Source organism: Chelonoidis abingdonii, chromosome 2 (assembly GCF_003597395.2).
Source record: "Chelonoidis abingdonii isolate Lonesome George chromosome 2, CheloAbing_2.0, whole genome shotgun sequence".
Lineage (NCBI taxonomy): Eukaryota > Metazoa > Chordata > Testudines > Testudinidae > Chelonoidis > Chelonoidis abingdonii.
The window spans coordinates 16,703,166-16,718,013 of NC_133770.1; positions in this window are offsets into that span (position 1 = coordinate 16,703,166).

Genomic DNA, 14,848 nt, shown 5'->3' on the forward strand with positions numbered 1-14,848 from the left:
ATTCTTGACCATAACAAGAGAAAGCATTTATTCAGGGTCATCTGAATGTGACATACCAAAAGATCCTTGCTAGGCAGTTCAGCATAATATAGAATTAAAAATGCAAGGGCAGCATTCCCTACACTGGCTCTCGGCCTTGAATCTGACCTTACATCTTGAATGGTGTATGAGACATCTGCACAGCATGCTGGGAGAACAAATCCACCAGTCAAATGACCACCCGGGGGTAAATCCATCCCTGTTATAACAGCAGTGGAGTTACACTAAGGGATAATTTTGCCCCATCACTTCTCAGAGGGAGAAAGTGGAGTCAAATAGGATTCAAAGCAAGTAAGTCTTGATCGGCTACCAGGGAGACAAATAAATGACTAAACCAGTATAGTTGTTGTAACTGCATGGTTTCGTCTCTCTCACCAATAGAATTAGGGCCTATAAAAAATATTACCTCACCCACCTCATCTCTAAAATAGCATAAGTAGAAACAGAAGCGCCTATTCAGTATGCTAAGATGCATTGGCCAGACCATGGCTGTGGTAGTCACACTGTGTTTGGATTCAAATTACCACTGATCAGTTATGTCCTGTACAAATCCTTCCCCCATAAAAAAAAAAAATTTTAAAACCTATCTTGTGTTATGCCTTCTGGGCAAATTTGCTTTTATGAGTATGAATAATTCATGCATGTTCATGGCATATTAATTAATAATAAATGAACATGCATGGTTTATTCACCCAGACAAAAGCAGCACACCCTTCACACACTCAGCCAGCCTTCGATTAACCACTAGTCACCAGGCTGACCAAAGCACGTGGATCTATTTCATTTTTCACCCCTTTCTCTCTGTGAGTAAGTGAAACTGTTCTCGCTCCTTCTCACCTGGCAATAGCTTTCTCCATTCCAGAGTGATTACTGGAGTGGGGCCATTCAACTTATCTGAGCTTCAGCCTTTAGGACAATTTGAAAATAATACATTGCTGTTGCTACAAAGAGGAAATAATGGTAATTATTAATTTGCAATACACTGTACATTTAAATACCATGTTATGTACAATTTCACGTGCAAGAATGATGAAGACAACTCTGGAAACAGCTGACTTGGCTACCTCATTAGTAGTCTTACTGTTCAGCAGTATTGCTGAGGGGGATTTATGCCTGTATAAAAGCCACTATCACTTATGGCAGCATTTTCCAGATGAAAATACCTCCCAGCACTATTGAAATGCCCCTGAAAGCTTCTGCAAATCAGTCTTACACTTTATTATTATTATTGCAATAACCAAGTGATATCGGGACCCCATTGTGCTAGGCACTGTACAGATAGCCCCTGTCCCGAGCAGCTCACAATCAAAACCAACAGGGAAGTGTTATTTCCTCCTTTTGTAGATAATGAATACAGACAAGGAGAGATTCTGATTTACACTAAACCCCTTAACACTACAGTAAAGTGACCCTAGTTTCCAAGCCAAAGCAACTTGCTTAAGATGACACAGGAAGTCTGTGGCCAAGCCAAGACTTGAACCCAGACTTCCCGAGTCCCAGCACAGGGCCTTACCTGCAAGACCATCCTTCCTCCATTGCCAGACACCAGTGTCAGTCCACGCCATTGACAGGATGCAGTAGTCTTCTCTTATCAGTATTGCCCAAGAAGTGCAAACTGTCGGCTGATTTGTTTTCCCCCTATGTCTGTGGCTTTAATACAACAAAATGGCATCTCAGTTTAGGAAATTATAAACTAATTCCAATTCAATAAAGCCACCTGGTTTGACACCAGCGATCTTGAACGGACAGTACTAGCTATCCTAATTCAAGGGATAGCTCAGCAGCAAAGCTCCATTCATTATAAGCTTGACTTGAATCCGCACAGGAAAGGCAAAGTCTGCCAATCAGGTACTCTATACCAGTGATTCTCAACCTGTGGGTTGCATGCAGCCCAATTAGCACACAGCTGGGCACAGCTTTGTGCTAAAGGCCTTGCAGCAGGGTCCAGGCTCACCACCGCCTGGCCCTGCATAGTGGGGTCAGGGTCTCTGGCCAGCCCCACATGGCGGAGGTCCAGGGCTGTTGGCCAGCCCCACAAGGTTGAGATCCAAGGTTGGCATCAGGGCTGCCAGCTGGCCCCACGGGGTCAGAGTCCGGGCTACTGCCTGGCTGCCCTGCCACCCAGCCCCACATGACCAGGTCCAGGGTCCTGCTGCTGCCCGGCACCCCTGCTTAGGGCTCCACTCCTGCCCCATTCTGCGGAAGGGATTCTGAGTGGGAGGCACTCAGCATAGGGGTCTGTAGGGGGGAGGGCACTGTGGTTCTCAACATGCAGCTCCGTACAATAGACACACGCACACACACACGCACATTTACAGGGTAACTGTCTTTGGTCATTCCCATTGTCAAGGGCCAGACAGATACAGGCCCACGCTGAATCCCTAAATGAACCAACTCTGCTAAACTTTGGGGAAGTCTGGATCCAGACTGGTGCCCTGATATGACATGCACCAGCCTCTCTTGGCACTAGTGTCCATGCAAAACTCCATGCAAAACAGTGGTCAGGGTGGGATGGCAGCCTTGGAGACTAAATCTGCAGCCTGGTCCATCTTCAGCCTGAGGAAATAAGCAGCTGGTGGAGTACAAAAGTGGTGAAACAAACTCATTTGGTTCAGTATTTTCAGTGTCCCCAGCAATTTGACTGGCATTTTAAATACTCCTTCCGCTGTATAAACAGCCCCTCGTTTTAGACAGAGCTTTGATCTTCACTTGTTGGGGTGACCTGTCACAAGACAATCAGGTCTGTGCCACTCACGTACAGCACGATGCTTTCCCTAACTCACAGAGACAATCTCATAAGACTGTAGGACACAATGCAGAGATGAGGAGAGACCGATATATTTTAAGGTCATACTTCCATATACAACCCCTTATTTCAAGCATGAGGACAACAAAAAAAGGATCATACAAAAATTCCAGCGACAAATACACTCCAGCTGCAAATCAGGCTTCAGTAAAAGCAATCAGAGGAGGTGCAGAGCTGGCCACTGACCGAGGCCATGTCTATACAGCGTTAGGTCATAGCAAGCAGGAGAGTACGTTTACGGTGCACCAGCATACCGTGCTCCAGCATACCGTGCAGACCTTGCTTTTGCACATTAAAAGTTCTCTAGTGTGCTTTGACCTACTGCTATTTTACAAACGTTTCAAATAGCAGTAAGTCAAAACACATTACAGAATGTTTAATGTACAGCAGCAGGGTCCGCACGGCCAGCTAGTGCATGGCAGGCTAAAGCACTGTAGATTTACACTCCAGCTTGCCCCATACTAATTCTCCATGTATACAAGCCCTGCGGATGGACACATAAGGCTTTTGGAGGGGGAGAGAGAGAGAGAGAGTGCAAGCAGGTACCGTCATTTAGGATATTTTTACAGCACCTAGCACCGCGTGGCCCCAGAAACCCCTGGACTTGGTTGAGGCTCTAGATGTTACCTTACAGCAATATTAATGGAGACGGGTGAATGGAGTGGAAGAGGGAGACAAAAAAAATAACACAAGAACTAAACTGTTCAGTCCTATTAAATAGTGATGTCTCCAAAGCACAACTCAGTATCCAAACCTCCTCTGTTGAAGAGGGAGTGCAGGGGGAAGGGAATGATTTGGAATTCTACCCAGGTCCAGGCACAGATGTTTTGGATCATTACACAGGAAACCATACAAAGACCCCAAATCCATACTCCCCAGCCGTTGGTATATTCCAAATCCAGATCCAAAACTGAATGGTGCATCTCTCGCATTAAATGCTTCAAACCTGCTCCCATGAGGTCAGATTGCTTTACAAACAGAGAGATGTTCTGGAACACTCACACTTGGAGAGTTACAGCCAGCCAATTTAACACACAGAGACTGCTCTGGGAAAACTTAACGCTCTCATAATTCATCCTTCCCCTCCCCACAAGTCCAGAGATGAAAGATTAAACCTCAGGAGATTTATTAAACTGTCACTTTAATAGAATTTTTAGGCTCTCTCTGTTAATAGTTTAAATTTAATTGAATTCCATCAAATGCAGGGGAGAGGAGAAGGTTGATGTTTCCCCCCCAACCGAAGAACATTCTGAAACAGGCAGAGCTCCAATGCATCATTTAGGCTTATTTGCATGGCATAGAACTGGATTGGACAAACAACACAATTCTCACTAACAGTGACAGAAATGCCTTCACAACCAAACTTCAGCACAGGCTCAGCTACCATGCGACAAACTGCCCCAAGTTCCACACATGAGTCAGACGACACAAAGGAGAAAGAATAAAACATGTCACCCCTCACTTCTCAAGGAGAGGGAAAGAAAGAGAAACAGAAGGAATAAGATGAATAACTCTAGCACTTGACACCTCAACAATTAACTTGCTGAGGGCGGAATAATTCTTACGGTATGTCTCCGGCCTTGGCGAGTTCCCAACCTGGGTAAGCAACAGATGTAATGAGAACAATGGACAGTCAAACAGTTTTCATAAATCCCAGCTGAAGTCAGTTTTGATTCATGAGATTTGTGTGAAAAAATGGAAAATCCAGGTTTCTCCAAATGCATTTGTAATCAGCCGCCACAGCCCTGCTGGTCTCCAGAGGTAACTCATCACACAGACAGCAGTAATCTAGCGCTTCATAATCACCCCAAGCTCCTGTACTGCATTCTTAAAGGTTATACATTCATTCCTAATCAATACCCAAAGTAGCAGACCCCGCTCCCAGCCAAGTGCATTGTCTTACATTCTTTACAGCTCATCAGCTTTGTCCAGTAATTACTTTCCATCCCAGCCTTTCCATCACTTGGGGACACAGGAAGCAGAGTCTCTTCAGACACTGAAAAGAAGCGGGCACGAGGCTGGCACAACCAGTCACTTTGTCCTTCACCTAAGAAACAGTCACAAGCCAGGCTGCAATATTCTGAGATTCAAATGTATCTAGTTTTCCCATTCAGAAAGGTGCTATAGAGGGATTTAAAACCCAAGTTCCCACCACAGTGAGCTCTATTTGGGAACGTGAAGGAACAGGCATTAGGAACACAAAGGCGATCTGTAAGCTGCACTGAAGGCTGAGTTAAGAGCTTTATGTTAATGTGATTTGGTGCAGTTTAATATCACAGTAGCAGGAGGACATTCTAGTACTGAGCTTTCACCCTCCCTCGTGTTCTGATGCACACAAGGTGACCAGATGTTCCTGTTTAATAGGGACAGTCCTTATATTCGGGACTTTTTCTTATATAGGCACCTATTACTCTCCACCCCCATCCTGACTTTTCACACTTGCTATCTGGTCACCCTAAATTCACACCATGCTCAAAGGGGAAGCAGCAGAAGCAGCTGGTATTGTCCTGTTTTAAGATTTTACCACCACTCCTGCCATACAGGACACACAGGAGTCTACCCCTGGAACACACCACTACAAACAAATGCACCCTCCATTTCCATGCACAATGGTACCATGGGTAACCCATGCCTGCTTGATATGGCCTTCTATCCCCTTCAGTGTGGCACCTAGACCAGACTGATGAGTCTACTCAGGGGCAGCTCCAGGCACCAGCACAGCAAGTGCGTGCCTGGGGCACAAGCGGGGGGGAGGCATGGGGGTGCCAGTCATCATCAGGGTGGTAGTCAGGGAGCCTTTGGTGGCGGTTCTGCGGGACATCCGCCAGTGCCATGGCTTTGGCGGTAATTCGGCGGCAGGTACGCCGAAGGCGTGGGACTGGGAGATCACTGCAGAGCCGCCGCCAAATCTGTGTGACTGGCGGACCTCCCGCAAAAATGCCGCCGAAGGCTCCCTGACTGCCATGCTTGGGGTGGCAAAAAACAGTCAGAGAGTTGACTAATATTTCAGACAATCAAGAGCTATCGTTTCTGGGATCTATCACATGCAATGACACCGAGTCTCCCTGGACAGCAAAACTGAATATTCATGAAAGGACTATTGACTTTAAAATTGACTCAGGAGCAGATGTCACAGTCATCTCAGATAGGTCTTACAATCACCTTCAACTCCTCCCAGAGCTGAAGTCAACTGACACAGCTCTGACTAGTCCTGTAGGTACTCGGAACTATGTGGGCCAGTTCACCACAGAAAACGGTATACAAAGACAAAAGCTATGCATTCAGCAGGCATGTGATCAAAGGATCAAAGACTGCTAACCTTCTTAGCTATAGCAAGGCAACCATGATGAGCCTAGTGAGAAAAAGAGGGAAAACTCAGAGGATTTAATGATATTAAACTTTTGAAAGGAGATCCAGTACAAATAACCTTATGAGACAATGCTGAAACATACGGAATAACAAAATCTCTACCAGACAGACCTTGGAAGAGTCTAGTTGCAGATTTATGCAAATTCAAAGGACATCATTACCTGGTCATAGTGGACCATTTTCCAGGTATATAGAAATAATGTACTCGAAAGACATAACAGGATGTCACAGAGTTAGAGAAACTGAAGTACACTTTTGCTCACTTTGGTAGTCACAGTTCACTGCAGCAGAATTTAAGTCATTCAGAACAAAATATGATTTTGATCATATTCCTAGCAGCCCACTTTACCCATAAGCAAATAGAGAGGCTGAGAGAGCTGTACAGACAACCAAGAAAATCCTACCACAGGAAGATCCATTCCTCGCTTATCTGAGTTACATATAGACACCACCAGCAATTTCTGGATATAGTCCAACAATTCCTGATGGGAAGACAACTCAGAACTACTGTTCTGACTTTGGAAAAGAATCTATCTCCAAAGTGGCCAGATGTGAACAGAGTAGCCAAATCAGATGAAAGGCAAAAAAAAAAAAAAAAAAAAAAAAAAAAAAGCTTACAACACTTGTATAACAGACATCATGCCAGGTCGAGAACCTGCTGACTGTGTTTGTGTCAAACTGAATGGAGAAATAGGATGGACAACTTCAGGTGTCAAAGAAAAATAATTCAGTGCCCAGATCATATATGACAGAGACTGACAATGGAGAGTTTAACAGAAACGGTCGACATCTACAGTTTGTTACTCAGAAAGAAAAATCAACAGAGCAAATTCTATAGGTGGCAGATGCAGATCAAGAAGAAGACCCAAAGACTGCAACTGTGTTGCAACTAATGGACAGCCGGATACCCAAGCTGTTACATATGTAGGCTCTGTAATTAGGAAATCAGTATGATTCAAACATACTTAACAGACTGATATGTACAGAACTTCAAATATAGCATAATAGTGTAAATTTTTTAAACGGTAGGAATGTAAAAAAACTTAAAAAGGGAGAGGTAATGCAATACTAAACTTCATTATACTGTTCAGCAATTAGGTGGCAATGTATTTAACCTACCTTATCTAAGCTATATCTGGCAGCATATTAAAGGATCTTACAGTGAATACATCTGGTGTATTTCTCTGGGAAGGATGCTCTGTATCGAGTTCATATCTAATATGCTAGTAGCTGTGCTGCAACCTACCATGTACAAGCTGTACCTGACAGACTGTGCATCGAGCCCCTGGATCTCTAGAACCAGAAATGTAGTGGGTATATGGTACTTAACAATCCACAGAGAGACGTATAAATGCTTATAGTATTGTTATCTTGCCAGTTTCCACTTGTGAAGGTTCTGTGCTACAGTCCTACTTGCTCCTCATTGGATGGAACTTTGTCACCAACTCTCCAATGACTGTTTGTCATAGGCATTTTAAGCTTTTAAGGTCATTTTCTAAAGTGCCTTTTTATTGGAATGCTTCAGGCCACGTCTACACTACGGGATAATATCGAATTAGCTAAAATCGGTTTTATAAAACTGATATTATAAATTCAATTTCATGCGGCCACACTAGGCACAGTAATTCGGCGTTGTGCGTCCATGCTCCGAGGCTAACATCGATTTCTGAAGCGTTGCATTGTGGGTAGCTAAGCTTCTTCCGTAGCTATCCCATAGTTCCGGCAGTCTCCCGCCCTTGGAATTCTGGTTGAATCATTGTGGGGTAGTTCGGGTAAATGTCGTCAGTACATATCCTTCCTCCAGGAAAACATCAGCTGACAATCCTTTCGCGGCCATTTTTCCGCTGGATTGCCTGGAGACCGCCATAGCACGGCAACGCAATGGAGCCCGTTTCGAGTTTTTTTTTTTTCCAGCACAGTATGTGTACTGGACTGCCGTGGAGAGAGAGGCGATACTCTCCGCGCTCTCAGCAGCATATCACTGGCTTTGCCTGTTAGCAGAGATGATTACCGTTGTTCTGTACCATCTACTGCAGGAGAAAACTGGCAATGAGATGCGGTTATCTCTCCCCCTCTGTACTGTCCGCTAATATACATGAGTGCCCCTGGCTGAAATGGCTGTGGGTGCAACGCAAAAGCAAAAATTGGGATTGGACTTCACTGGGACTGAGTCCAATCCCTGCCTTATGGTTTCTAAAAATAGAAGTCAGTGCCTGGCTTAGAATAAGGGGCAAGTGTATTAGAGGACCAGTGTATAGAGCACAGCTGCTCCGTGTCGTATTCACGCTATTTTCAAGTAGGGGTGCCCCTGCAACAACACCCACACCGTTGCTTCACTCCCTCGCTCCCCAACCTCCTGGGCTCTACCGTGGCACGGTGTCCCCCCCCCATTTGTGTCATGAAGTTTATAAGAGAATGGCAAGAAATAAGGAATACAGAGACTTTGTTAGTGAGATACAATATGAAGGGGGAAGGCAGCCTACACCGGGGCTATGAACAGTCCATGGCAGTAAACGGAATCTTTTCTTTACACAAGGAAAGGGGAGGGGGCTGATTGAAGCCTCAGCCCCAATGCTATGATGAAGACGGTTTACCAGCCGTTCTGTTACCATCTACTCGGAAGTAACTGGGGAGTCAATTCCCATTTTTACCCAGTGCGCCCGCCGCCAGCCTCACCTGAGGCCCAGCCAGGAGCACTCACAGGAGCTGACGATGACCGACGGATCATCAGTCCCATATTTGGTACCGTTAGCGCACACAGAGGCACGCGTGAGAGAGGAGCAGGATACTGGGCTCTTCACTGCTGCAGCATCGCGTCTAGCCAGCAGCATTCAGATACATCCAGGGGTATCTTGAAAGAAGTCAAGAAATGGATGTCATTTTCTTTTTTTCACTGTGGTGGGGGTGAGGGCGGGACTGGAGGAGCGTATTGAATGCCCTGAACCAGACCCAGAACAACTGGTTTGAACCTATCAGACATCGGGGAGCTCAAGCGAAAAGAATGGCGCCAATGATAAGGTTTCAGAGAACTGCCTGTGGACTGTGTGAGATAGCTGGAGGGTCCTCAGTACCTCTAGGGGTCTGTCCCTCATTCATTGGAGCATGTACTGTCCCATACTATAAGTCTGCTGGCTGGTCCCGTTAACAACTTGTCACTCAGCGCTGGTGTCATGCCTGGAGATTTTTGGGTCAAACGCTTTGGCATGTGGTCGGTGGTTCTTATACATGAGCTCATGATACAACAGATTTGTCTCCCATAGCAGTGATCAGATTCTAGTATCTCCCTACGGTCATGCTGGAGCTCTTTTTTGGATTGAGTACTAGCATAATCACCACCCGTAATGCGTGGATTCGAGCGGTGGAGGCGCTGGCAGCTGGTGGCGAAACAGGAAATGCGTCCTTCAAAAGTATTCGGCAGGGGGTTTTCCTGTTATTTTACATGTGCCCGGCACTAGCTCCGATGTTCGAGGAAGTGCTCGTCCAGGCGTAAGCGGGATGAGCAGTGTTGAGTGCAGCTGGTAGGGAATAGGCACGCGCACCAGCGGGAGGTCAACTAAGATGTCGATTTCCGTCACATATTACGTATCGCGATTATGTTATATCGAATTTAGCGCTACTCGTGCTGTCGTCGGTGGTGGGGAGCGTACATAGGAATTTCGATTTAAAGAGGAGCTTCTTCCGTAGCTATCCCATAGTTCCGCAGTCTCCCCGCCCCTTGGACTTCTGGTTGAATCATTGTAGCGGGTAGTTCTGGTATTTAAAGAGCCCTTTATATCGATATAAAGGGCGTTGTAGTGTGGACGGGTACAGCGTTAAATCGATTTAACGCTCTTTAAATCGATTTAAACGCGTAGTGTAGACCAGGCCTCAGTTTTGGAGTCCTCAGCTTTAGAGACACAGCATGTTCAGAGATGCTGAGCTCTCTGTGCTCCCCCTGACTTGGAGTTATAGGTACTCCAGACTGCTGGTAATCAGTCCCTACGGATCCAGTTGGGTGTCTAAAATTGAAAATTTGTCATCCAAAATCAGGTGCCACTTTTGAAAAAATCTGTTTTTCTCCTCCCTGTGCAATGCAACATACCCTGAGCTCAGCCTACTATGCTGGGTCCTCTGTGCATTGACATTCCAGATTTCATTGATCTACAAGTCAGGATTCTTCAACCCTTAGAGTAAAGTCATACACCCCAAGAATAAAATCCTCCTCATCCAGCTAACCAATCCATTCAGGGATCCACTTTATCAGAGGATTCTCCAAAGGCTCCTCCAGAGACATGAAGTAACTTGCTTCTCCAGGCCCCACCACTGGTAAAGCAAGACTTACACGTCTTTGTGGTGTCATACCAATTCATTAGCAAAGGGAAGTTGATGAATATCCACTTCTGCTGGGTTAGAGAGTCCCTTGATGGTTATAGAACATGAATAACATTTTATGCAAATAAGTAGCTGAGAAGGGAATTGCGGACCTCAACCAAAGTGGAATATGAAAGAGGTCATTACTATGGCACATTTGAAACATCTGTTGATTGTCTCTAGTTTAATGCTGATGGTGGGGGGGGAGGGGGGAAATAGCTGTGTCAAAGCCCAATGAGCTCATCAGTCAGCATAGTGCAATGCTGTGGCTCATGTGTCACTGTTCCCATCTCCATTCTGATCTTGGTGTGATAAAAGGGAACAGGGTGTGGGGGGGAAATAGATGTGTCTCTGCATCCCAAGGACCACATTAAATGCAGGCCAGATTAGGGCCTTATATATATATATATATATATATATATGCATGCTTTGTCTGCTGTGTGCCTTATTCTAGTTGTGCATTTCTTATGGCACTGGGTGTTTCTTTACAGCTACCAATAAGGAGTGAAATGTTCTAGTGGTTAGAGCAGCAGACTGGGACCCTGAAACTCGTGGCTCTGATGCTTATGGATCTTGGCCACATCTTGTGACCTCTCTGCCTTGATTTCCTCATCTGTCAAAAGGGGAGGGCTAGCACTCAGTTTGCAGCCTCCCAAAAGTGGGGGTGAGGACTAGTTAACTAATGGTTTTTAAAGGGCTTTGTGAAGGGAAGTTATTGTCGTTTGAGAAGGTTATGGTTACAATGTAACATGGGCTGTCAGGGTAACCGGGACCAGGGTCATATGAGAAATGAGGAATACTCAGATACACAGAACTACTCTCTCACCTCAGAAGTCATCCCACCAGGCCAGGGCTGAGACACATTGCAGGTCAGCATGTGGGAGCATTTTCCCAACTGTAGTCCATCCCATGTCTGTTCTTCAGATAAATAGAAGGCATCAGTCTCCAGCAGGGTTGCACAGACAGCCCTTCAGTCACTTTTAACAGTTATAAAAAACCAAAGCAAAGCAAGTGCCTTGGCAACAGGTCACGTCAGATGGTACAAATGCCATGCCAAGAGAGTGATGCTGGTTCTGTGCTCATTGTCTAGCTAGCACTGGGTGTAGCTGTGCATCTTTTGCTACCAAGGTTTGTTACAAATGCACCAGTGACAAAGCACAATCTTCTGTCTCCATGCAAGAAAAACAAAAGACAAATTTGTCACTCTAGATGCTGCTTATTTCAAGTTAAGGAAAATAAAGAAGGGAGAAACGGGGACTCAATCTGCAACCTTCTTCATTGGAACTGAGACAAAACATCAGCTGCCTCACAGCATGCAGGAAGCCTCTCTCACATTTAAAGGTGCAGTCAGAAGGAAACAGAATTGCCTCTCATTTCAGTTACATGGCTACATACACCACAACCAGGCTCTTTAGCTGGTATTTTCATTTTCCTCTGAAGTATCAGAGCTTAGCCTCTCTGTCAGATGTAGGATTCCAGACTCAGTGGGCTGGGCACAAGACTGATCCAGAGTGCCTTGTATCCTGTATTCTTAAACTGACATAGATGACAAACCATACCACCTACCAAAGCATGCCATGAGTATGACGGGGGTACAAATGGGACGGGGTGGGGAAACAAGACTCAGGGAAATGCTATAATAATGGAGATGGGCCCTGACAGTGGAGTTCAAAAATGAACTTCCCAGAATTTACGGTCGTGGTTTCGGAACCAATGTTCCATTTTAGACCTGTCTCGATAAAGGGACAAGAAGAGACGGTGAAGGGAGGGTTCCCAATTAATCCCTTGGTAGCGTAAATGCTCTGGAGCTAAACTCAGTGCTGGCATGAGTGGCTGCAAGTCCATCAGTGTGGCCCTGTACCTTTTATTCTTTCAATGTTCATAAATGTTTGGAGAGATAAGGTGGGTGAGGTCACCCACCTCGTCTCTCCAGTATCCTGGGACCAATACAGCTACAACACTGTAAGCTTTGGGGCTGTCCCATGGTCCGGTGAATTGACTTTGGCTGACTTCTCTCAGCAGCCTTACTCTGATCAGCCAGACACTGATCTGGGCTACTGTATGTTTTTTTCCCCACAACAATTAAACACTTCTGATCAGCTCAACTAATTAACGGTACACCAGTAGTTACTCACTGACAGGTACCTTCGGCACCTTTACCAGCTGTTACCAGACAATCAAACAAAACAACTGAGCAAACAAATTAAACTTTCTGTGAAAGATACAAAGAACTAAGAAATCCCACAACAATTACACCCACCTTGAGGCTAATGCAACATGCAGACCAGCTAAGCAGCACCCTGGTTACATTTCAAAGCATGTGCAAAAGCCTCCCCTCCATCCTATTTTCCTGAAAAATTTCATGATTTGGGTTACTTTCATGATATGAATATCTCACTAATGATTCCCCAGTCATAGGCTCTTGAATTCTGTGGAGCCAAGATACCACAGTGATGGGCAGCTCATAAATGCACATAAACAAAAAATTAGACAGCCCACCTGGTTTCCTTTGCCCCAGTCTATTCTACTAAGACTTAGCTAGAATCCTGCTGTCAGCGGGACATTGCCTGGTGTGCTATTGGGGAGCTCTAGCTTTTGAAGACAGAGGAATTTAAAATAAATTTAAACAACAGAGGGATGAGTCTGGATAGAACACCTGGAGGCAAACATCTTGGTTTAGCCAGAGAATAGTATAGTTCAGACTCCAGATCCAAACATAGCTACACATGGGATGAACTCAAGCCCTCGACCTCATCCATTTCCTCCCACCCCCACCACACACAAACCAGCAAGCTCTAGCACACGTAGGTTTAGGGAAAGTGTGGTTCAAGATCTCAGCTTTTGGGCTCAGGCCCATCTCTAGAAAAAAAAGGAGAGAGAGGTGTGTAAAGCCAGACAGGTGCATAATAGCAAGCATGGGCACTAAGACCTGGAAGAGCCATGTCTCCTTTCACTGGCACCTTTCCCAGCAATCCCTGCAAAGGGGCCCAGGACTGAAGGAGATCCATGGACACCCAACTGTGTTCTCAGCATTCCAGGCCCACTTTTGCTCCTGTCAGCAAAGCAATGACAGGAAGCTCGCTCCCCAGCTTCTCATGCTGTACCAACCCTCTGGATAAGGAAAGTGCTGCATTCTCCAGGGCACTCAATCCAGGAACATCATGGCCAAGACTTTCAGAAGTGCCAATTGGTTTGGGAGCTTCCATTCATGAGGGCTCATACAACTTCAAGGCCCATCTTTCAGAAAATGCTATGCACTCACTCTCTGAAATCAGCTCCTCTCATGGTGTCTCACGTTGGGCATCCAAAGTGAATAACTACTTTGGAAAATCTCAGCCTAAACACACACACACAAAAAGCCAAACACTGCAGAGGACATAAATTGCAGGTCACATACAAATCAACTAGCCAAACCAAAAATACCCCCAGATATACAGGATGGAAGAAGTGATGGTATTAATTCCTCTGAAAACAGGCTGAACAAAGAGGAGCTCCCAGTATGCGTGGGAAAGCCCTGAAGTGCTGATGTAAAGTATCATGCAGGTTCTTTCATTTTTGCAAGAAAGGAAAAAACCCTAAATTGTACCATAAAAACCTTGCGTTACAAAGGACCGATTAACATTTGACTCTGCTATAGAACCTGAACAATGGCCAAGGCTGTGAAGTGAAACAATACAATAATGCAAAGAGCCCTCGTGCACGGCAGGAAGCTTGATATACTATCTACCCTCCTGGTCCCTGATAGTGCTTTAGTGTTCATCTTGACTAACCAAGCCAAAAGAGTTCCTATGCTAGATATTTTGTTAAGAAAATCTCTAGGTAAAGAGGGTGCACAACAAAGTCGTAGTGCACATCTTGAGTATCTAGGTGTTTCCTTGAACTGGGGTTACAGCAGACAATTAGCACTGTGAAACCGAATTGTTCCTATGTTCCTTCTTCCCCTCTTCAAAGCACTTCACATCCATCAACTAATCCTCACAATGTTCCATGTAGTAGAAGCACTAATGCTATTATCCCCATGTTATTGGGAAACGGAGGCAGAGAAAAGGTAAGATGGACTCAGAGGGACCACAATTTGAACTCAGGAGTCTTTGGTCCGTAGTCACTTTCTATGGTTAACAAAATGTTAGACAATTAGACCCAAATTCTCAACTGATCTAAATCAGCATAGCCTCACTGACTTCAATAAAGATGTGCCAATTTACACCAGATGAGAATCTGGCCCTTGATCTGTCTCCTAGGGACTAATCTGGGATTTCACCAAACTGAACTTTTACTAATAGC